Below are 23277 nucleotides of genomic sequence, written 5' to 3' on the forward strand. Positions count from 1 at the left end.
TCATGTGTTAGTCTGTAATTATCTTTGCGGTTTACATCACAGACTAGTTTCTCTGCAGTGCTGTCATTTCATAATAGGCTGAACAGGAAATAATTGGATACAGTTTTTCAGCTGGGATATTAATTTGACCACACAAAATAATTTTTACTTGGACCATTTATAGTTTGTGCTTGTTTTTGTTTTTTACAAAGAATTTTTACTGAGAGGAAAATGAGTGATTCTTTATTAATAGTGTAATTGTTGTCTCTTTACCACCATATGTATGCAGTTAATCTTTCATGTGTTTGTGGTATGTAGCCCCACTGTTACTTGTGGTTGCTAGTAGTGGTAATTCTAGACTTCACATTACCCACTTAACCATCAAAAGTCTTTAAGGTTTTTTATGTTCATAACATTTTATTTGAATGATGTAGTCAAAACCCTTTCTTAATTATTTGAAACCTTGGAAACCTCCTAATTTTGTATTATTTGCTTACTATCAAATGTTATTTTAAGGGTAGTGGAAGTGAATCAGCCCAGGGAGAATGCTGAGTTCATTAATGTTACATCGGATTCAAAATTCTTTATCTTTTAGGTAATGAAGGAAAATATGTTGGGAAGATAAATCACGGATATATAAATGTAATAGAAATACATTGGTGCAGCCTGTAATTTTTATCATTTAGGCTCCTTATGTTAAGATCCTTCTGACACATCAGCAGTTAAATTATTAATGGAGTTTAGTTATTAAACCTAAGACAATACTGCTTTATATTAAATTCTAGTCTATAATGTGACAGTGAATCAAGTTTCAAGGTGAAATCAGCTGCCTATTAACGAAGTTCAACCAGGCATTTTGTATTGAATACAACCGTATTTACTCTCCAAAAAGATCTTTTCTGACATAATGGGTTGGAGGTGGTATTTGATACATTGTTTACAAAGTATATTTCTTTATAATATTTGCCACTTCAACTTAAAAAAAAAAATCTCTTTTTAGGGTGGCACTTGGGCATCTGTTTTAATGCCACAGAGAATTCTTGATGCATAGTCAGAGTTGGGAACTCCTTTTCCTTTGGAAGAATTTATAGCTTCATGGTTAAGAGCTTAGATTCTGCGGCCAGCTGACCTGTGTTTCAAATCTGGCACTACTTTTTTTGTTTTGATAGGTTGTAAGAATGATCTGGAAAAAATATATTTATGTAGTAATAATACCATAATTATAGATTGCATTATATATGTGTGTGTATATCTGTGTATATATACACACATATACATACCTATGTGTATACACATATATATAAATAAATTATGTACACATTTAGTGCAGGATTTAGCATGCAAGAAGCCAGTGTTAGATTAACAGTGATGTTGATTATTAAATGCCAGATCAGGAACCTCTTTCTTGGGGGGTGTGATGCTGTTACATTTTTTCTTTTCCTGAATCTTATACTTTCTTCTATGATCTTCCTAGAGTTAAATAAACAATCTCTCTGACTAATGTTTTCAGTTCTTTGAGCTTTTTCTCATCAGTGAAAGAAGGTGGCTGCTAGAGACTGGTAATTTATCTATGGTCCTCTTATCCTGCTAGGTCGATTTGTACATTCTCTAAAGCTGTGATTTTCAAATTGCAGGTTTCAACCCATTCATTTGTGGGTCAAGAACTTGATTTAGTGGGTTATGATCGGTATTAAGACATGTATTGTAATAGAAAATAAAATCAGTGCAGTGAATGTAGAAAAGAGTATGTTTTTAAAAAAACTTGTTTCATTTCTTTAAAAAGCTGAAATAAACAGGACATATGCACAATTATGTGTATGTTGATTGCATTGTTTTAGTTCCACTAAGTGTATGCCTCCCGTCACAGATGTCCCTTAGACGTGTTATTAGTTTTATATTATTTTTCCTTGCTGAGAAAAAGTGACTAGGATAGGTTCCAGTCTGTGGCTTCTAATGGTATGCCATACTCTCTATATCATCTTCAAGGATCCCCCTACCATCCTTTGCATTTAAAGTGAAGTTTATCACAGGAGACTATCTAAGGAGTAGGGAGAGAAGGGGGACATCATAGCAGCAGCTTTTGAGTGGTGCTAACCAAGGCTATTTTATCAAATAGAGTAATCTAGTAAAATGCCCCTTGGCATGCATGCACTCTGGTGTTAACTCATATATCAGTGGTTTTCACACTGCCAGTGGCAGCCCATTGTGGAGTCAATTTAATAAGTTGCTGCCCCCCCCCCACCCGCCGCCAATTTAAATGAAGCAGAAAAGAACAGAATCAGAAATGTCATAAATGTATCACATGATATAATTGGGTAAACTTTTGTTTTAAGGGTATACATGTGTACTGTATTGCAGACCTAAGTTCTAGTAATGATCTCCTGGGAAACTGTATGAAACTCAGTCTTATAAATCTATACGGCCAAACTAACCTCAGCCAGAGAAGAATTTAGATACCTACAACAGGATTATTGGTTCAGTAGTTTTATCTCTGACAGTAGAGAACAGTTAATTAGCTATGAAACCTTGTTTTTGTTTTTTGTTGTGTTGCTTGCGTGGGTGGGTGTGTGCACACACACGCATGTGTGTTTTCTTCCCTGCTTGCCTGGTAAATACTGAAAGGCTCATAGGTAAGACATTTATAATATTTCCTAGTTGCGGAGGAATTTACACTTTCTTTGCATTGATGAAGATAACCCATGCAGTTAAAAAGTACAAAAAATCTGATATGTACTACAATCCACCCACTTCATTTTTCCATTCCTTATATCTTAGGACTTTTTCATGTACCAGGTATTGCTTTACTCCAGAAGGTGAATATAAAAGTTTAAAGTTGAGAAAAAAATTAACCATAAATTAGATAGGTCACAAATAATTGAGGTAGTCAAATGTTAGAGCTTCTGTTTTTGTGAGGATTTTGATAATATTTAAAATTTTATTTTTCTTGGGTTAGTGCCCCTATTTCAGTGTCCTCATAACAGCAGATGTTTGCTTTATAGATTTTTTTTTAAATAAATTTATTCATTTATTATTTACTGGCTGCATTGGGTCTTCGTTGCTGCACATGGGCTTTCTCTAGTTGCGGTGAGCGGGGGCTACTCTTCATTGTGGTGCGCGGGCTCCTCGTTGCAGAGGCTTCTCTTTCAGAGCACGGGCTCTAGGTGCACGGGCTCAATAGTTGGGGCTCATGGGCTCTAGAGCGCAGGCTCAATAGTTGTGGCGCACTGGCTTAGTTGCTCCATGGCACGTGGGATCTTCCTGGAGCGGGGAACAACCCGCGTTGGTAGATGGATTCTTAACTACTGTGCCACCTAGGAAGTCCCTGTTTTATAGATTTATTGAAGATGATCACAGAGTTTATGGTGAATATTTTTTTTTTTTTAAATAAAGCTTCAGAGTAGAACAGTATCATTGTATTCATGTTTTAAGATTGTGTTTGAAATACAGTTTCCTCCTCCCTAGAAAACAACAGGAGGATGAAGATTTCTGGTACATTGTTTCACAGCAATGGAATTTGTACATTAGTTTTCTACACTTGGGAGTTGAAAAAATGGATAAAATCTTTGCCAAAGTAAGAGGCCAAAAGATGATAAGCAGAATTCATCTTTCTCTGCAAGTTCTTGGGAATTAAGTCAAAAACGTATATAGTTCCTGCTCTGAATTGGATACGAGATATATATATATAAGTTAACTGATTAATGGCTGTGTTGGGTCTTCGTTGCTGCACATGGACCTTCTCTAGTTGTGGCGAGTGGGGGCTACTCTGTTGTGGTGCACAGGCTTCTCATTGTGGTGGCTTCTCTTGTTGCAGAGCGCAGGTTCTAGGCTCGCGGGCTTTTCAGTAATTGCAGCACGCAGGCTCAATAGTTGTGGCTCATGGGCTTTAGAGCACAGGCTCAGTAGTTGTGGTGAATGGGCTTAGTTGCTCCGCAGCATGTGGGATCTTCTTGGACTAGGGATTGAACCCATGTCACCTGCATTAGCAGGTGGATTCTTAACTACTGTGCCACCAGGGAAGTCCCTTGGTACGATATATTAAACCTAGAAATTATCTTTTGAAATTACAGAAGGTAGGTAAAGAAATCGTACCACCCGTCCCCCGCCATGGGTTAATGACTTTCACCATGATGGCTTGTCTTTGCATCAGTGTGTAAAACATACTGTTGCTAGTGATACAGGCAGGGAACAAGAGCCTGTGGGTTCAGAGAATGAGAGTTGAAACCCCTTTCTTCTATTACTGTTTCCCTGAGCACCCGCACCCCCACCTAGTCTTCTTCCAGGCTGTCCCAACTTTTCTCCTCTTATCAGTAGCATTGCTTGGCTTTTCATCATTTCAGTCATGTTTACTTCCAACGTCATCACTTTCTGCCTCATGCTGCTTATCCTATGGTGAGTGCAGAGTTTCATGTCACCTTGCGGCATTTTTTTCTTCATAACCGTGTTCCTTTTACTTTGGTTCTCATAACACATGAGAGCCGTTTGTCATTTTTTTCTTTCTAAGACTTTTCTTCCTAAAGTGTAGTTTATTCTTTTTATTTATTTTTTAATATTTATTTATCAATTTGACTGTGCCAGGTCTTAGTTGTGGCACACGGGATCTTCGTTGCCACGTGTGGGATCTTTTTTTAGTTGCGGCATGTGAACTCTTAGTTGTGGCACATGGGATCTAGTTCCCTGACTAGAGACCAAACTAGGGCCACCTGCGTTGGGAGCAGAGTCTTAGCCACTGGACCACCAGGGAAGTCCCTAACGTGTAGTTTAGAAAGAAACTAAACTACCTTCTAGTTTAGTTGGCCCAGAACTGAGAGTGTTGCAGGGCCTGAGAGTGGGCTCTTGTCTAACACTCAGAAATGAATTGTCTGAGGAGACACACGTGCTGACAGAGCAAGAGACTTTATTGGGAAGGGGTGACCAGGCGGAGAGCAGGAGAGTAAGGGAACCCCGGAGGACTGCTCTGCCTCGTCGCTCGTGGATCGCAGCCTCAGGTTTTATGGTGATGGGATTAGTTTCCGGGTTGTCTCTGGCCAGTCGTTTTGCTCAGGGTCCTTTCTGGTGGCGCATGCAACTGTTCAGCCAGGATGGATTCCAGCAAGAAGGATTCTGGGAGGTTGGTAGGTCATGTGGACTAGTGTCCCTTCTCTCCTTTTGACCTTTCCAGTCGTCTTCTGGTTGGTGGTGGGTTGTTAGTTCCATGTTCCTTACAGGGATGTCCTGTCCTAAAATAACTCATGCAAATTGTTACTGTCTTTCCCTGGCCAGGGTGGGCTCTTCCAGTCAGTGTTTCCCCTAACAAGAGCACTGACCGGAGGCAGCACCCCAACCACACATCTAGGATCAGAAGAGTGTATTGCAAATTGCTATGTCAGTTATTAGATATGGCTCCAGTATACTTTTGGTTACTAAAAACAAGTCAAAAACTCCCTCTTAAGAATGAAGATTAGCTGTTTTGAAAGTATTTTAAAAGAAGTTTTAGAGTCTTAAGCTAACAAAGTTTAAAAAATCTTTTAGGTAAATGGTAGTATTGTTAGAATTAGGCACTTTCTCAAACTAATTTATATTTCATTACTTTGAAAAATAATACTATTTTGCATTTTTATGGGATCTGGGATATCTATTAAAAAGAGTACTTTAGAACCCATCTCCAGTATGAACCTAATGGAAAAGTGGACTATGCTGTGTCAGTAACTGTCATGAAAATCAGGGAATCCCTTTTGAAAAATACAATGAAGCCAGTTGATCTTTTATTGAATTGTTAGGGGCTTATGAGGAGTGTATGTAGATGAGCAGGGAAATGCGCATGTGTTCTTTCTTCAAAATGCCAAACTTGTCACTGCAGTGAGGGGTACAGCTTTCATGGTGGGGACCACATCTTCCATGTAGCCAGGTTCCCACTCCTCAGAGTGCGTGAGCTCTGCAAGCCTCTGATAGCTGGTGAAGAGGAAATGGCAGATAAAAACATGGCAGCTTTGACTGACCTCCACAAGTCTTCAGGTGTTGCTTTAACAATTATCAGATCAACATACAATCTTGAGAGATAATGACTGAAAGTGTGCTAGTTTAGCAGATAGTGGTGAGGAAGGACAACTGCCTCCCTTTTCCTCTTGCCCCTTAATTATATGTTATTAGGAATCCTGGGGATTCCTGGGGTGGAGAGAGAGGACAGAAAACATTTTAAAAGCATTTACTTTGAGTGCTTTTTGTGTTTTGTCACAGCAGTGGGTGGATGAAAGTGATTAAAAATGTACATAGAAGTGCTGGTGATAGCAGCTAGATTAAGTGTGCATGAAATTTAACTATTAGAATTCCTTTATTGTTGAAATTCCTGTGGAAAAAGTACTCTGAGAAATTCTAGCATGGGGCAGGGATAGGGCAGAGGCAGGTAACATAAATATATAAAACAGGTGTGTCTTGGAACAGGCAGAATCTACTGAAAGCATTCACTTTTTTTTTTTTTCCAGGTGTACAATTTGATATTGTTTTCTTATTAGTCATCTGTTTTATACATATTAATGTATATATGGCAGTCCCAATCTCCCAAGTCATCCCACCCCACCCACCCCCACTTTCCCCCCTTGGTGTCCATATGTTTGTTCTTTACATCTGTGTCTCTATTTTTGCCTTGCAAGCTGGTTGATCTGTACCATTTTTCTAGATTCCACATATATGCGTTAGTATACAATATTTGTTTTTGTCTTTCTGACTTGCTTTATTCTGAATGGACCTAGAGACTGTCATACAGAGTGAAAGCATTCACTTTTGAAATAAAAGCTGTAGCTTCCTCTGCAGGGAGGCAATTTCCAGTCATACTCCTCCCCGAGCCCCCACCCTTCCACATTATACAAATTTTCATTTTGTTGACTCCTGTATCTCCAGACCCAGGACAGTGACTCGTCAACTCAATAAATACTTGTTGAGTGAATGAACTTTTTGGTAATACTAGATTTTCAAGACATGCATCTGTCCTGTCATGGCAGAACAGGCCATTCTCTTACTTACCAACCTTTTAATTTATAAATGAAGAGAATGAGTGGATATATAAGAAGGTAGTAGTCTTATTTTGAGGTGATCTTAATTGTACAGTTTTGTCATCAGTTAGCTCTCTTGTGAGTTGGGGTTTGTAGGTCTAAAGGTAACTTTTTCAAGTGTTTTACAGATATTAACTCGATCTTCACACAGCTCTACAGGTTGTTACAGTTAACTTTCCTATTTTACAGACGTGGAGACTGAAGAATCTCTAGAATAACTATGAAAGGGTCAAAGTGGTTTGTTTGTTTGTTTGTTTTGTTAGAAAGTCCTGAACTTTGGGGGAGTAAACCTGGGAAGTAGTTTACACAATAATTCAACATATTTTTTTCTCACAATGGTAGATATCCAAGTGTAGTAAGATTTTTTATAGGGAAAGAATGTGATCTATGCTCACATCCCACAGAAGAAAGCTGTATTTGAACGAAAACATTCCCATATTTGGTAATGACCGGATTTGGTTTGTTTGGAGGCCATTTTATGGCCACTAAACACTCCATTGCTCTCTTTTTTGTCTCCAGCTTGGTGACTCCGACACTTCCTCAAGCAGTCTTTTCCTCTTCCATCTTTTTTACTGCTCTTACATTGCAGTGTTCTCTCATCTTCCTTCCTTCCTACCCCTCAGCCCTCTCCCTCATTTACATGCAACCTAAACAAATAAAAATATTAGCTCTACATTCTTACTGTGCGAATAAGAACATTAGCTCTATATTCTTGCTGTTTAGCATAATATGTGAATGTGCTTTTGAGTCCGAGAACCTGGCAGATCAAGTGAGAAATGAGGATGCTACGAAAATATCAGAATGTAGGTCCTAGGAAGTTGTCCAAAAGTGACTAGGGCTGACCCAGGACAAAGTAGTATTCCCCTTTCAGAATAAACAGTTGTGGAGTATAATGGCAGACTAGTAGGATTAATTTCTTGAGGAATACTGGAACCAAACCAAGGCATTGATGGATAACCAGGAAGAAATCAACAATTAGAATGACCCTCCCCCTGCCTTAGTTTTTTTTTTTTTTATTACTTTTTTTATTTTTATTTTTTGGCTGTGTAGCAGGCTTTCTCTAGTTGCAGCGTTCAGGAGCTACTGTTTGTTGTGGTGCTCACTCAGGCTTCTCATTGTGGTGGCTTCTCTTGTTGTGGAGCACCAGCCCTAGGCACGTGAGCTTCAGTAGTTGCAGCACGCGGGTTTATTAGTTGTGGCCCACGGGCTCTAGAGCACAGGCTCAGTAGTTGTGGCGCACGGGCTTAGTTGCTCCGAGGCATGTGGGATCTTCCTGGACCGGGGCTTGAACCCGTGTCCCCTGCATTGGCAGGTGGATTCTTAAGCACTGCGCCACCAGGGAACACCCCCCACCCCACCCCTTTGATTTTGATTTTCGTTCCAGAGGTCAAATTTATACTTAGAATTAAGGATTTAACTTCAGTCTTAAACTATCCTTCACACCTAAGAGCTACTACCGTTTTAAAAGCCCAGGATGTTAATTTATAATGGCATCATTATTATTGGCTTACATATAATGGATCTTATATTAGCATTCGATTACTGTTATTGTAGTAAAAAATTGCCTAGGTGAAATTGCTGAAGACTTACACGTGGCATATGCAAGTTTTCCTAACAATTAGTTTTAGAGTCAACAAAACTACATGAAAGAAAGTGGGGAAAGCGAGGAGGGTTGGAGGGGAGTGAATTGGCAGATTGGGATTGCCATATATAATAAGAAAAAAAATACCAAATTGTACACTTTAAATATGTGCAGTTTATTGTCTGTTAACTGTATCTCAATAAAAGTTCTTTAAAAAAAACTACATGAAAGAACATAAACTTCTAAGAACCTCTCAGCTGTATTGTTTGTAACCCCATTTAGATCTTTTTTTTTTAATAAATTTATTTTATTTATTGGCTGTTCTGGGTCTTCGTTGCTGCACACGGGCTTTCTCTAGTTGCTGAGAGCGGGAGCTACTCTTCATTGTGGTGCGCAGGCTCCTCATTGTAGTAGCTTCTCTTGTTGTGGAGCACGGGCCCTAGGCGCGTGAGCTTCAGTAGTTGCAGCACATGGGCTCAGTAGTTGTGGCTCACGGGCTCTAGAGCACAGGCTCAGTAGTTGTGGCGCGTGGGCTTAGTTGCTCCGTGGCATGTGGAATCTTCCCAGGGCAGGGCTCGAACCCGTGTCCCCTGCGTTGGCAGGCGGATTCTTTACCACTGCACCACCTAGGAAGTCTCCCATTTAGATCTTGATACCACTTCTTAATGGAATCTGTCAATAATGTGGATTATCACTTTTTTGAAGTGTCAGCATGCCACGTTAAACTACATTGCTGTTGTAGAGCGAGTAACAGCAATTGCCTATAGCATGGTATCTTTGCAGGGCATTCTCCATAGGAGAAGTAGACAGTTTTATTAGGGTGAGGAAATTAATCATCATTTTAGCTCTTTGGACTTGGTAAAATAGTTAATTCCTTTTTCTCATTATAAAACTTGTGAAGTTAATATCAGCTCATTTGGTGGACCGTTTATAATTTTTTCCTGCACTGTAGAAAATAACTTAAACATTTCAGATCAGTTTGTTCATAATCATTGGTAAGTTAAAAATAGTTGATCTAAATAATATTATAGTTTAAGAGCTACCACTTCATGACAGTTTTTTGTTTTGTTATCTTTTTTTTTAACAGATGACTTTCTCTTACTATGATTCATTAGTTTAGTAAGCAAACACAACAGAATTGCATTTGAAAACTTAATATTGTGTGCAGTTGAGTCAGCTTTAATTATGAATAATACATGCTTATAATGTTGGCCATATTTCTCTAATGTACACTTCTGCCATTAAAAAAAAAATTGGGGGACTTCCCTGGTGCAGTGGTTAAGAATCTGCCTGCCCATGCAGGGGACATGGGTTTGATCCCTGGTCCAGGAAGATCCCACATGCCAGGGAGCAACTAAGCCCATGCACTACAACTACCGAGCCTGTGAGCCACAACTGTTGAGCCTGTGGGCCACAACTAGTGAAGTCTGAGTGCCTAGAGCCTGTGCTCCGCAACAAGAGAAGCCACCCCAACAAAGAGTAGCGCCACCCCCTGCCAACTGGAGAAAAGCCCACGTGCAGCAGTGAAGACCCAACACAGCCAATAAGTAAATAAATAAATAAGTAAATAAATCAGCATAAAAGTTATGGCCTAAAAAATCCCCTGTGCATCTCCAGTTTATTATGGAAAAAGGTTGGCATTTTCTTCATTACTGGGATACTTACAATTCTTTAAAGGCTCTGGATTTGACTAATCCCTAGAGCTGTTAACACAATCAGATTTTCCTGGTTTATTTAACTGTGGCATTGTTCCATATTCTCTAGTTGGATTACCACAGCATTTCATCCTTGAGAATCAACAGTTTTGCTGAGAAATAGTTTACAGGTTAAGAAGTGATTTTTCTGAAACCCTTAAATAAATTTTCATATGATAGATGGTTTGTTTAACAGAAAAAAGCAAATAGAAATTAATTTATGAATGAATTGGGGAAAAAGTATTTTGGGACGGCAAAGAAAAGTGGTTTAAAAACTAGAGTATAGCTTCCTAATATATTTATATGTAATCTTCAGCCTTCATACGATCAGTGTGTAATCAGAAGCTGGGGAAAGTCCTACCTTGTGACTTTTTGAGCTTCAGTTTTCCCTTCTAAGTTTGAAATAATGCCTATCAGGATTGTAAATGAAAGTAAAATGAGAGCATATATAAGCAGATATATTCTGTTTGTTGTTATGTGCTTGTCTGTTTTACTCATGAGGACAGTTTAGGATGCTATGGATGTATAAGTTGTAAAAGAGCTTCATCAAACCTCATGGAATCAGGGAGTGGAGATATAGAAGATAATTTGGGAATGCAGTTGATAGCATTTGCCAAGAAGGCAAGAATGAGGGGAAGAGGTTAATAATGCTAGTACTGTAAAGAAGAGAGACCGCATGTCTTTAGGGAACGTGCATGTGTAGAAGTTGGTGAGAGAGGAATGTTAAGAATTAAGTTGCTGCAGTGGAGCAGCTCATCTTTAAAGAAAAACTGTGCCTTCCTATTTTCTAGTTAGACAACTGATGTTAGGGCAGATGACCAGCCAGTTAACTAGTAAATTTGTAACACAACAGCTTTGTAGTTTGCATAATTTGAATTCATAGCACAGCAAAATGCCAAATAAATATATAGCATGAATGGCCCAAACTGACAGTTAAGTCTCTACTCACTAAGAGGTCTTACCTTTATTTTCCTCATTGCTACCATCAAACCCCTAAGGCTTTTGCCTCCTGTTCTAGTGCTTTACTACTATAATTTACTGATGCTTTATACTTTTAATCACTTCATGGTGATTCTCAATTCAGAATCTTTTTTGCCTGTGCTGAACCGAGGCTCCTCAGATGGTTATTGAAGTATTAGCCTGCATGTAAGTACCACCCAAGGCAAAGCAGTTTGCTGTCAGATTTTGTACCATCAACTTCCATGCCCCTGTGTTGTGTATTCCCCTTATAGAGCCCCATGACCTCATTATGAGGCTTGGGTGAGTAGATACTAGCTCTGGGCCTGCCTTTTTTGGTCCTAGCAGTATATGAAAGCAGCACAACAGGTAAATGGCTCAGATAAGCTTTGGCAGAAAAGCCGTTCTTTAAGCTTTGAATTGTGGTTAAGACCACTTCTTCAGAGTGGTTTTTGGCTTTACCACAAATGTAACTGATTATTATAACATGACATGGTAATAGAAAGTTAAGTTATAGTTCAAAAGAAGTGTATTGTTTTGGGTATAAACACTCCAGCACAAAGGCATTTCCTTATTCATGTAAGTGGTGTTGTAAAAACCGTTCTGGAGATCTTTTCTTCCCCATTCTGAACATATGAATTTTGATCATTTTATGATTTTTTGTTTATTGAATATTTTCCCTTCACTGTCCTATTTTGCATGTTTTAAAATGAAAATTGCCATCTTTAATTTTTTTCCCCTTGGGGACAGGCTTCTGTGAAACAGTTTAACTCCTTGTAAACCTGAATCATAACCTTTCCTTTATGAATGAGGCCTTATTTTGGCTGCACATCCATCAGTGTTCCGGTTTGCATTATTTAAAAGTAAAATAGAAGGCAGATGCACTGCAGAATTCAAATGCTTTAGAATACCAAACTGTATGTTAGAGATTTGGCTGTTTAAGAAATTAGAGGGAAAAAAAAAAAAGGAAAAAAGAAAGAAATTGGCCAAAAATGGTTTAATAGAGGTTGGGCTGGTACTATGTCTTTATAATTTTCACTAACAGAAAATTGAAGATGTCAGTGTATTCTTGGTCCTTTTCAACTTAGAAAAAAAATGTGCTTTGCAACATTATGATTGATAGTGTAGACGTTAGTCATGAGCAATGGGACGTATTGTCTTTGTGCAGGGAATACGAAAAAGTAATTGTCAAATATTTGACATACAGACGTGTGAACATGTGTGTCTGTGTATGTATGCAATAGCTAAAGTATGGCTCCCACAGCAGATGTCTTTAGATTTCTTGAATTTTATGTATTTATAGCTTTAGAAAAGATTTTTTCAGTTTCTAGTAATCAAAGAAAAAATATCCTTTACCCTTATAAAATTGTCAGTAGCTGAAGTATTGGGAACGTAATGAAAGAAGGTTTCCTTTCAGGTTTTTTGTTGACCCCTCAATGAAGCAAAACAAGTCTACACTCTTTCAGAAATTTTTAGGATCAGTTAGTACATTTTACAGTCCTTTCATAAAAATTCATGCCTCTTCATGTATTAGTATCCAGAATTGAACTGTAATTAAATTCTATCATGTTGAAGAGTATATGGAAAATCATGGACATCATACTCTAGTTACATTTTAAACCAAATTTCCCATTGTGTCAATTTGGGCAGGGTAGTTTCTAAGCTGATTCCCTCAGCTGTGTAATGAGGACGTTAGCACCTGCCTTAATAAGATTGACGTATGTATGAAGTGAGATATGCGTGACAGTGCGTAGCCTGATGCTGCTAGTGTAATGTATGCTGTGTGGATAGGAACCGTGTTTCTTATTTGCTGCTGTATGTTCCAAGTGTCTACTACAGTGCCTAACATACAGTAGGCACTTCAATGTGTGTTAAGAGTTAAAGAAAGGACAAAGGAATGAGAATGTAGGAAAACAATCATGCCACTCTCTCTATCCTTTCTCTTCATCTTGGTTTTAGTTGAGATAGGCATAGGAAGCCAATTTAAAAATTAACAGTAGGAAGATTCTAATCCTAGTCCACATTCAGCATTTTTCTGTGACACTGCATAATTAGTGATGTGTACTCTAGAATAGATTTGCCAAACAGAAGACCATAGTTGATCCTGATTTTTTGCCTACTAATTAGAGGATTGTAAATTCTGGTCTGCAATTTGGATGGAGAGAAAAAGACCAATTTTGTCAGGATTTATACCCTTATACTAACCTTTCTTGATACGAAATACCTACATTCTGGAATGGTATAGCTGAGGACTAGAAATCACCAGCTTCTAAATTTTGATGTTAAAATAAAATTCGAAGACAATAGGAATAAAGTCTAGGAAAGAACTGTTTTTCCCAAAACCATCCATTCATTCAAAAAGTTTAAATATTTATATATTTAGAAATATATTTATGAATTAAAGTAATATAAATACAGAAAAGCAAAGCACACAAATCATAAATGTACAATAAAGTAAATTTTCACAAAGTGAATATACATGGGTGACCATCACACAGATGAAGTTACAGAATATTACTAGCTCTTCAGGAGCCCTTCTTATAACTCCTCCTAGTGTCTGTACCTCCCTCTCAAAGGTAACCTGTATCCTGGTGAACACTGTAATTTAGTTTTGCATTTTTTTTTAATTTCACATAAATAGAATCATACAGTTTTTGTACCTTTTTGAGTCTGACTTCTTTTGCTAGTAATCAACGTTATTGCATATGTAATGATAATTTGTTCACTTGCATTGCTGAATAGCACTCTATTGTATGATTATTCTGTAATTTATCTGATCCTTTGACAGCGGTCATTTGAGTTTTTGATTTTTGGTTATTGTGTCCGATGATGCTGTGGACATTCTTGTACATGTCTTTTGGTACCCATATATGCACATTTGTGGGGGGGTGGCATTTTTACTACTTTGAACATCAGCAATAATAATCTCAAGTCAATAAGCATATATTTTAAACAGTTGTCAGTGGTTTAGCAGTATCACTGTGTTCTCAGGTGTACTTTTATAAAGGAAAAGTCATGGGCCTTCATGCACCACCTAATTGCATGATATTGCTTCGGAGGCTGTTCCATTCCACTGGCTGAATCATAATTAATTTAGAGGAGGGGTCCCATTGGACCTAACTTCTACAGGGAAATATTTTTTTCTACTCATATTTTCTTCCTTGTGATGGGAGCTAAGTAGTATAATGCCCAGCTTCTCTCTACCAAGTTTAATCCTTTGATTCTTCATCAGTTACTTGGAAAATTTTATTTCTAGGATGTTAGGACTCACTATAGAGTCCAGCTTTAAAATTGCAAAGTCTTTTGGCTTAGTAGCATTTTGTTTTGTTTTTTTTTAACTGAAAATTACCTATTTTTCCATAGTTTGTTAATTCCGTGGAGGCAGGAACTTGCTTTGAGGGGCCTCCTGAAATGTAACTTACTCGTTTTCCTCATATCCTCACCCACTAAAAATGTCTTTGGCTCACTTTGCTAGTCAGGCTTCCCTACCAGAAACCATTGATGATCTCTTCTTGGGGATCAGATCTCTCATTGTCAAGCACCTGTCCTGAACAGTGGTTAGCATATAGATAACTGGACCCCTTCCCAGATAAATGTACACACTGAATGGTGCGTACATTTTCAAGAATAGAATCCAAGGAGAACAGGTAAAGGAATCCTATTATGGATAGTTGTAATCTATGGCTTTCTAAATTTCATTTTAGGTAAGGGGGAGAAAAGTCCCTTTTATTGGCTTTTTTTTCTTCTTTTTTAAAAAAGTCTCACTAGGATTGGAAAGAGCATTTCAGAAGATGAGAGAAAATTAATAACTTCTGATTAATATCAGATTTCTTTCTTCCTGTCAAGAATTTTCAAATGACTGCAGAGAACTGACAACCTTCACATCTTTGGCAGAAATTTTTTGGAGAAGAAGAATCTTCACTGCTTTTAATTTGAGGTGGGGGTGAGAAGTAAGAGGGGAGGTGCAAGGGCAAAAACTATGTGATTTCATTTCATGTACAGGTTACTTTCCATGATCACTTGGGATTTTCCATGGGAGGTGTTCAGCCCCAGTCTTTGATGGATTGTTTGCATGCTCTCTGGGCTGCCTTTCCTTGGGAGATGTAGATTCTAGGAGGTATAGATTCTCTTTCCTTTTGTGTCTTTGCCTTGACGGTAGTAGGAACCATTTATATACATACATGCTCCTCATGTGCTTTTGTTTGTTGTGGCAGCCCCTTGTTGTCTGTTTTTTTTCTAAGTCACTGGGCAGATGCTGCCATCTAACCTGGCAGTAACATAGGATACCCCTTAAAGCTGAGCCATTATCCCTCACTAAGCCATAGTTTAGGCAAAACTAAATGTACTATTTGAGGGGTAAATTTATATAGAACATAAAATTTACCATTTTAAACATTTTTAAGTGTACAGTTCAGTTGCATTAAGTATATTCACAGTGTTGTACAACGATCATCTCCAAAACTTTTTCATCTTCCTAAACTGTACCCATTAGACATTAACTCTCCATGCTCCCTTATCCTCACCCCTGGCATCAGACCCTGGCAACTACCATTCTACTGAATTTTACAACTCTAGGTACCTCATACAAGTGGAATCATAGGATATTTGTCCTTTTGTGTCTGTCTTATTTTATTTAGCATAATGTACTCAGGGTTCATCCATGTTGTATGTAGCATATGTCAGAATTTTTTTTAAGGTGGAATAATATTTAATTGTATGCGTATACCACATCTGTTCATCCGTCGGTAGGCATTTGGGTTATTTCCACCTTTTGGCTGTTGTAAATACTGCTGCTCTGAACATTGGTGTTCAAGTATCTATTTGAGTTCCTCCCTTTAATTCTTTGGGGTATGTATCCAAAAGTGGAGTTGGTAGATCATGTAGTAATTGTACATTTAATTTTGGAGATACTGCCAAGCTGTCTTCTGTAGTGGCTGCACCATTTTCTATTTCCACCAGCAACGTACAGAGGCTCACATTTTCCCATGTCCTCACCAGCACTTGTTAGTTTTTGTTATTTCTGACAGTAGGCATCCTGATGGGGGTGAAGTGATATCATTACGGTTTTGATTCTCATTTCCCTGATGATTAGTAATGTTGAGCTTCTTCTGTGTGCTTATTGGCCCTTCATATATCTTCTTAGAGATACATGTATCTTATCTCTTTAAGTCCTTTACCTATTTTTAAATCACATTTTTTGTTGTCGAGTTATAGTTCTTTATGTATTCTGGATATTAATCTCTTTGTGAGATATATGAGTAATTATATGTATTTTAAAGCAATATGTTTAATACATAAAAAATACGTATTTGTTTTGAAGGGCTCATTTCAGTTTTACCATATTCATTAGAGTAAATGTTATTCAGTAATCCCGCCTTGAAGCAGTAGTGGTATTTCATCAAATGCTTACACAGTGCCTAGATCTCTTATGAACCTTTTAAATTCTTGGAAGAATCCTCTATGGACATACTTTTATCTGTGTTTTCAGCTGAGAAAAATGCGACACAGAAAGTTTAAGTAACTTCCACTGGTTTGCTTTAAAGGTGAAATGTGAACTTAAACAACCTTAGCTCCTGAGTCCGTGCCCTTACCACAGTACTCGGCTACCTCTCCTATGACTTGGCATTTTAACAAACTGTGTGTGTGCTCTCATGAGATGACACCTTTAAAAGGCAGCTCATAAGATCAAGTGAGGTGTCTGAAGGAGTTCTTAGCAAAAATTGCATTCTTAGGAAAAATTAAACAGACGGTTAAGATTGGAACCTCTTGAAAATTCTTTAAGTTGCATTATATTTTCCTTTTTGGAAGTGTGTATTTTCCATAAGGGTGTGAATTTCTTTATTTGGATCTGGCATATTTTTTTCTAAAATGTTTCCCTTAGTGAAATTTGCTTACTGAGACAATTTTGGGGGGTAGATTTTTAACTTAAATGTTTTTATCTGTTTTTATTTTAAGCCACCTGTATTCTAGACTTGGTGTGTGAGTGGCTCTAACTGTTGTCTAGATATTGAAATTTTATTTTGCTGTTTACCTAAGCCAGACTTAATTAGTAATGAATAAAACATCTGTCAAATTATATAATCCATTCTAGAGCAAAATGGAATTTTTGCTGCCACTATTTTCATTAATGCAGTGTGTGGCGGGGTGTATATGTGTGTGTGTTGGTGTATATGTGTGTGTGTTGTTTTATATATGCACTTGGGGAGAGGGGATGAAAATGCAGATCTCATTTCCTCATTCAAAATTAATGTTACTGGGAATTCTCTGGCGGTTCAATCATTAGGACCACGTGCTTCCACTGCAGGAGGCACAGGTTCAGTCCCTATTCGGGGAACTAATCTCGCAGCCAAAATTAAAAAATTAATGCTACTAATTGGACAGCTTTTTTTTTCTTTTTCTTTTCTTTCCCTCTTCTTTTTTCCATTTGTGTGTGTATGCGTGTGTGTGTGTGTGTGCGTGTGTAGGCATGCCTGAGGGGTGCTGTGTGTAACCAGCAATCGATTCCTAATTGTACACGTGGATTTTAAAATTTTTCTGTTAATATAGGTGATGCTTTATTGAATATCTTTGTATACAGATTTTTGCGTAGTCAAATTGTCTGTCTATATAATAAATTTCCAGAATAGAAATGGCTAGGAATTCAAAGGAATGCACGTCCTAAATAATAATAGACACTGCCAAATGTCTTCCAGAAAGATTGCACAAATTTAAACTCCCAACAGTCCATGAGAGTTCCTGTTTCCCCACTTGTACACCAGCAATGGGTATTATCAAACTTTAAACCTTACAGCAAGCAATTCTTAAATGATTGTCAGAAGAACGTAAGAGCTATGTCAGAAAGCTGGCCATAGAGTGTCTTATGTGTCACCTCCAGTGAATGTTTTTTGATAGGTTTGTCACCACCAGGTTCTGTGACAGTTAGGCTTAGACGAGCAACTTGATGAGATTATTGTTTCTCTGATTGTGGCCTTTTTTGTTTTGATATAATTTCAATTTATAGAAAAATAGCAAGAATATTACAAAGAAGTTCAGACACTTCAGTCATTAACATTTTACCAAGTTTGCACAGAGTCATCTCTGTGTATCTACACACACACACACACACACATTCTTATTTTCTCTGAACCTTTTAAAGGTAAGTAGGCATCATGCCCTGTTCTCCCTAAACACTACAGTTGTGTTTCTAAAAGTAAGGACATTCTCTTATCAAACCCCTGTACAACTATCAAAACCAGAAATTAAAATTGATATAATTTTAATTATTTTCTAATATTTTCTAGTCTACCATTTTATGCAGATTTTGCCAGTTGTCTAAATAATGTCCTTTTATAGCAGAAGTAAATTTTGGATAGTCTGTTGTATTCAGTGATCATATATCTTTAGTCTACTAATCTGGGCCAGTTTCTCAATTTTTTGCTTGTCTTTCACAACCTTGATGCTCTTAAAAGTGCAGTCCACTTATTTTGTTAACTATTCCTCAATTTAGGTACGTTATGTTTCCTCATGTTTAGACTCAAGCTCTACATTTTTGTTTGTTTTGGTCAGTGATATCACAGAAGTGATATTGTGCTCCTGTACATCATGTTAGGAGGCATTTGATGTCAATTTGTCCTGTTCAGTCTCTCGACATGAAATTGGAGTAGTTTGCCCAGCATCTCATTGCTTCCTCCCGTTGAGGCTATAGATTTTAAGACATACACTTTTCATATAAGATCTTTATATGTGATATTAATGGATGCCAGTGTTCTCATAACTCACTTGTGCTATCTGGGTGGTGAGGCTTATGGCTATTGCAGATTTAACTGGGGGAAATCCCTCCTCAGGTATGGATTCTAGGAAAGGCACCTTTACCCTGCCCTGGTAATAATATTGGAGATACCTAAAAAGCCAGGTGCTGACAGTAGCTGGAAATGATGGTCTCAGTCACTCCTCTTTTGTATCTTTCCGCTCTTCTTTCTTCTTTACACAAACTGCTGACAGATTGTTACAGAGTTCAGTTTGTTGTTGTTGTTTTTTGGGGGGTTTTGTTTGGTTTTTTTTGGCTGCGTTGGGTCTTCATTGCTGCGAGTGGGCTTTCTCTGGTTGTGGTGAGCGGGGGCTGCGTTTCCTTGCGGTATGCAGCTTCTTGTTGCAGTGGCTTCTCTTGTGGAGGAGCGCAGGCTCTAGGCACCCGGGCTTCAGTAGTTTTGGCTCATGGGCTCAGTAGTTGTGGCTTGTGGGCTCTAGAGTGCAGGTTCAGTAGTTGTGGCCCAGGGGCTTTAATTAGTTGCTCCTCACAGCATGTGGTGTCTTCCCGGACCAGAGATCAGACCCATGTCCCCTGCATTGGGAGGCGGATTCTTAACCACTGCGCCACAAGGGAAGTCCCAGTTGTTTTAATTGAAAAAGAAAAGGTAGAATAAAGGGACTTCAGAAATTAAGGAAGCAGTACTTTTCAAATGTTCTACCCAGTATACTAATAAGGAGAGCATGTTTCTCCACCTGATGGGGCCAGCTGCAAGCATGACATGTTTTTGAAGTCTAGCCCATAGGATATTTGTTCCAATAGAAACATATTTAGTAAATGTGATGGTTCAGGAAAATACATCATGCCTTGATTGTCTTTGTTACAGTATCTAAGACCACTAGTTATGCCTTGCAGGGTTTGAGCATTATTGCAATTAAATATGGTTCTTAAGGTAAGAGTAGGTTCAAAGCTAGAAATTGAAATGCGACAGAAGGTGACGTCTTGCTCCAAGTTATGTGACTTAATATGTAGGCTGTCTGCTGCCATAGATTTAGAATGAATAAGCTTTTAATTTTTTTTTATAAATTTATTTATTGGCTGCATTGGGTCTTCATAGCTGCACACGGGCTTTCTGTGGTTGCGGTGAGTGGGGGCTACTCTTCATTGTGGTGAGCAGGCTTCTTGTTGTGGTGGCTTCTCTTGTGGCAGAGCACGGGCTCTAGGTGCTTGGGGTTCAGTAGTTGTGGCTCATGGGCTTAGTTGCTTTGCAGCATGTGGCATCTTCCCGGACCAGGGATTGAACCCGTGTCCCCTGAATTGGCAGGAGGATTCTTAACCACTATGCCACCAGGGAAGTCCCTGAATAAGCTTTTAGAAGTAAAAATAAGTTACATATTTTCTTGAAATATATTTTTAGATTGGTCAGATATTAATCTTTCCAATCATATTCAATAAGTACAATATTTAAGTTGTTTCTAACTTTTTTTTATAAATTATGTAGATGAACATCTTTGAACACATGCCATTGTCCATTTTTCTTAAGAGCATGTAAGTTCTATAAGGGCATGGATTTTGTGTCTCTTTTCTTCACTGATGTATACCAAGTACCTACATCTGGTACGTACTAGGTAAATGAATGAATCTAGAGACGAAGACGGTATGTTATGTGTAGCCTTTCTAATTAGCCTCTTCTGTTTTTGTGAGTAAATTACTAAACAGCTTCCTAGTACCGCTTGCTTCGTTTTTCATATTATGTGTTAACAGAGACTATGGTGGTAGTGTATATCACCTGTTTCTTTCTCCTGGTGCAGTGATCAGATATGAGTTCTTGAGGATATGAATCAGGTTTCCTAATTTTTCTCCCATCAAATGTTGTTTCATTTCACTATCTTAAATCATGGTTCAAAAATTCTAGTGCTTTTTTGAACTATATACTGTTTATAGCAGATTTGCTGTAAAGTTTGGCTTGATTTATGAGTTTGGTTGTTCATGCTTTCTTTTCTACGTTTTTCCTGCAAATACTGCACCAGTGTTTCTTGAGTTAATTCATTTTAATCTCATTTCTTCATTAAGCAGAAAATTTGTGAAACACAAAAAAAGAGAAGAAATTACTTTTAGTTCTGCTCCCAAGGGCATAATAGTTTCCCACATGACTTGAGCTTGCTTTTCCATCCAGCTCTATGTTTTTAAACTCGAAGTTCTAATATAGTTGTTAGACAATTTTCTAGCAGTGTGATTGTGATTACTAAGTTGTTCTGTACTCAGAAAAGTTTTTTCTTATCCTTTCACACCCACCTTTTGATTTTTGGCTTGGTTTTTCTCGTGTGAAGCATCTGTTAGCTAGAAAAGGTGTTAAGATGAAGTTTTGATAACTTTTATCGTTTGTCCTCAATACGTTTGTGGTCGTACACTGCCTTAACAGATTGGTTAATATAGAAGGAAATGTATCTATTGTGGGGGAAAACAATATTACATCTCCACCATGAGCAAAAAAGAAGTAAAAGAAGTGTGTGAAGTGTGTGCAGGTTTTTTCCTTATTTGAAAATTGTAATGGATTGGAGGATATGTGGGAACCTCAGTACTGTTTACAGGTAGGAGGTACTATGTTTAGTGATTGATGGCAACTTTAAAAAAAAATCCTCACACTGCCAGATATGTGAAAATAGGTTTAGCTATAATAATATTTTCCCTAGCTCTCTTAATTTTGAATAAAAGATCATTGTTATCTCAGAAAGGGAAAGCTAGTGAAGTTAAAGTAAAATGAGTTTGCTAGTCTAAAATTATACTTAGAACATATTATACTTTGAACAATGTAAGTTTTCTTGAACCGTAGTATTACATGAACATTACTAAGTAATGATGGCACATAGATTTTTGTGTTTTGTTCGCCAATCCTGATCTGAGGGAAAAGCATACAGAATAGAAGAAGAAAAGGACATGGATGTAATCAACTTTATATAAGCTAACTTTTGCTTGTTGCTTAAAAGTCAAGAATTAAAACTCTTTTCTTTTAAATATATAACAGGATTGTTTATCACATTTAATCAAAACTATGCTTTATATAATGTGCATAAAATTTGAGAAACCTACTCATGCAGATGAGATATTGACAACCTGTAATATCAAAAAGATAAATTGGATAGCAGTGATTCTTTGTTACAATGAGGAATTAACTCAGTATTTCATAAAATCAAAGGTGTCCCTAGGGTACTTAAGGATTCAGATTTTTTTTTTCTTTTTCTTTTTGCATTGTTAAATACGAAAAGTGTCTTACAGAAGAGTGGTCTAAACTTGGCTGATCGTTTATTTCTGGTTTTCAGTTGTCAGCACATGTCAATAGACGTCTTATTTTAAAAATAGATTACAAGGAAAGGTAAAAAATTTGTACCAGGCTGTCTCACCATTCGCTGCTGCAAAAGGGAGGGATAGAACTTAATCTTTAAATTATAATCTGTCTCTGAGTAATGGGTGGCTGACTTGTCATTTCTGCTGAGAACTGGTTATTTTGATTGCATAATATAAATACCACATCATGAATTTTCTTGAGTCACTCATGTTTAAAGATGGGCCTTCTTTCTGTAGTAGATAATTCCTGAGGTTTTGTGTATTGTATTGATACATCAGATTAGTAGAGAGAGGATAGTGGATCTTGATAAGTATAGGGTGCATATAGTTGACAGTTTTAAATATGTAGACCTATGAATTTTATTGAATAATTAGACTTTAGTTCAATTGTGAGCTTCAGAATTATGCATTGTGAACCTACTAAACACTTTTATGAATTTTCTCGGAAACCCCATGTTCTTACCCTTCCCCCATTCTAATAGATACAGTAACCATTAGTTTGTTTTTTCTAAATTTTTATTGGAGTATAGTTGATTTACAATCTGTTAGTTTCTGCTGTACAGCAAAGTGAATCAGTTATACATATACATATATCCACTGTTTTAACATTCTTTTCCCATATAGGCCATTGCAGAGTATTGAGTAGAGTTCCCTGTGCTATGCGACAGGTTCTTATTAGTTATCTGTTTTATATATAATAGTGTGTATATGTCAGTCCCATCTCCCAATTTATCCCTCTCCCCTACCCCCTGGTAATCATAAGTTTGTTTTCTACATCCATGATTCTGTTTTGTAAATAAGTTCATTTGTACTTTTTTTGTTTAAAGATTCCACATATAAATGATGTATATTTGCAGTAACGATCAGTTTTAATGGGATAGATAGGCATGTGATAGCATATGCGTTAACGACTGGATTGAGATTGCACACAGTTGGAGATACTTTCTTATATACTGAAGAAGCAGTTTA

At 37.5% G+C, this 23277-nt stretch overlaps 1 protein-coding gene across 3 annotated transcripts in view; it reads left to right on the plus strand.

The window, feature by feature from the left end:
- Positions 1-23277, plus strand: part of RBPJ (recombination signal binding protein for immunoglobulin kappa J region) — a 104484-nt gene that overhangs the window by 38601 nt on the left and 42606 nt on the right. The gene's annotated exons all lie outside the window — the stretch shown is intronic.

Source organism: Hippopotamus amphibius, chromosome 3, assembly GCF_030028045.1.
Source record: "Hippopotamus amphibius kiboko isolate mHipAmp2 chromosome 3, mHipAmp2.hap2, whole genome shotgun sequence".
NCBI lineage: Eukaryota > Metazoa > Chordata > Mammalia > Artiodactyla > Hippopotamidae > Hippopotamus > Hippopotamus amphibius.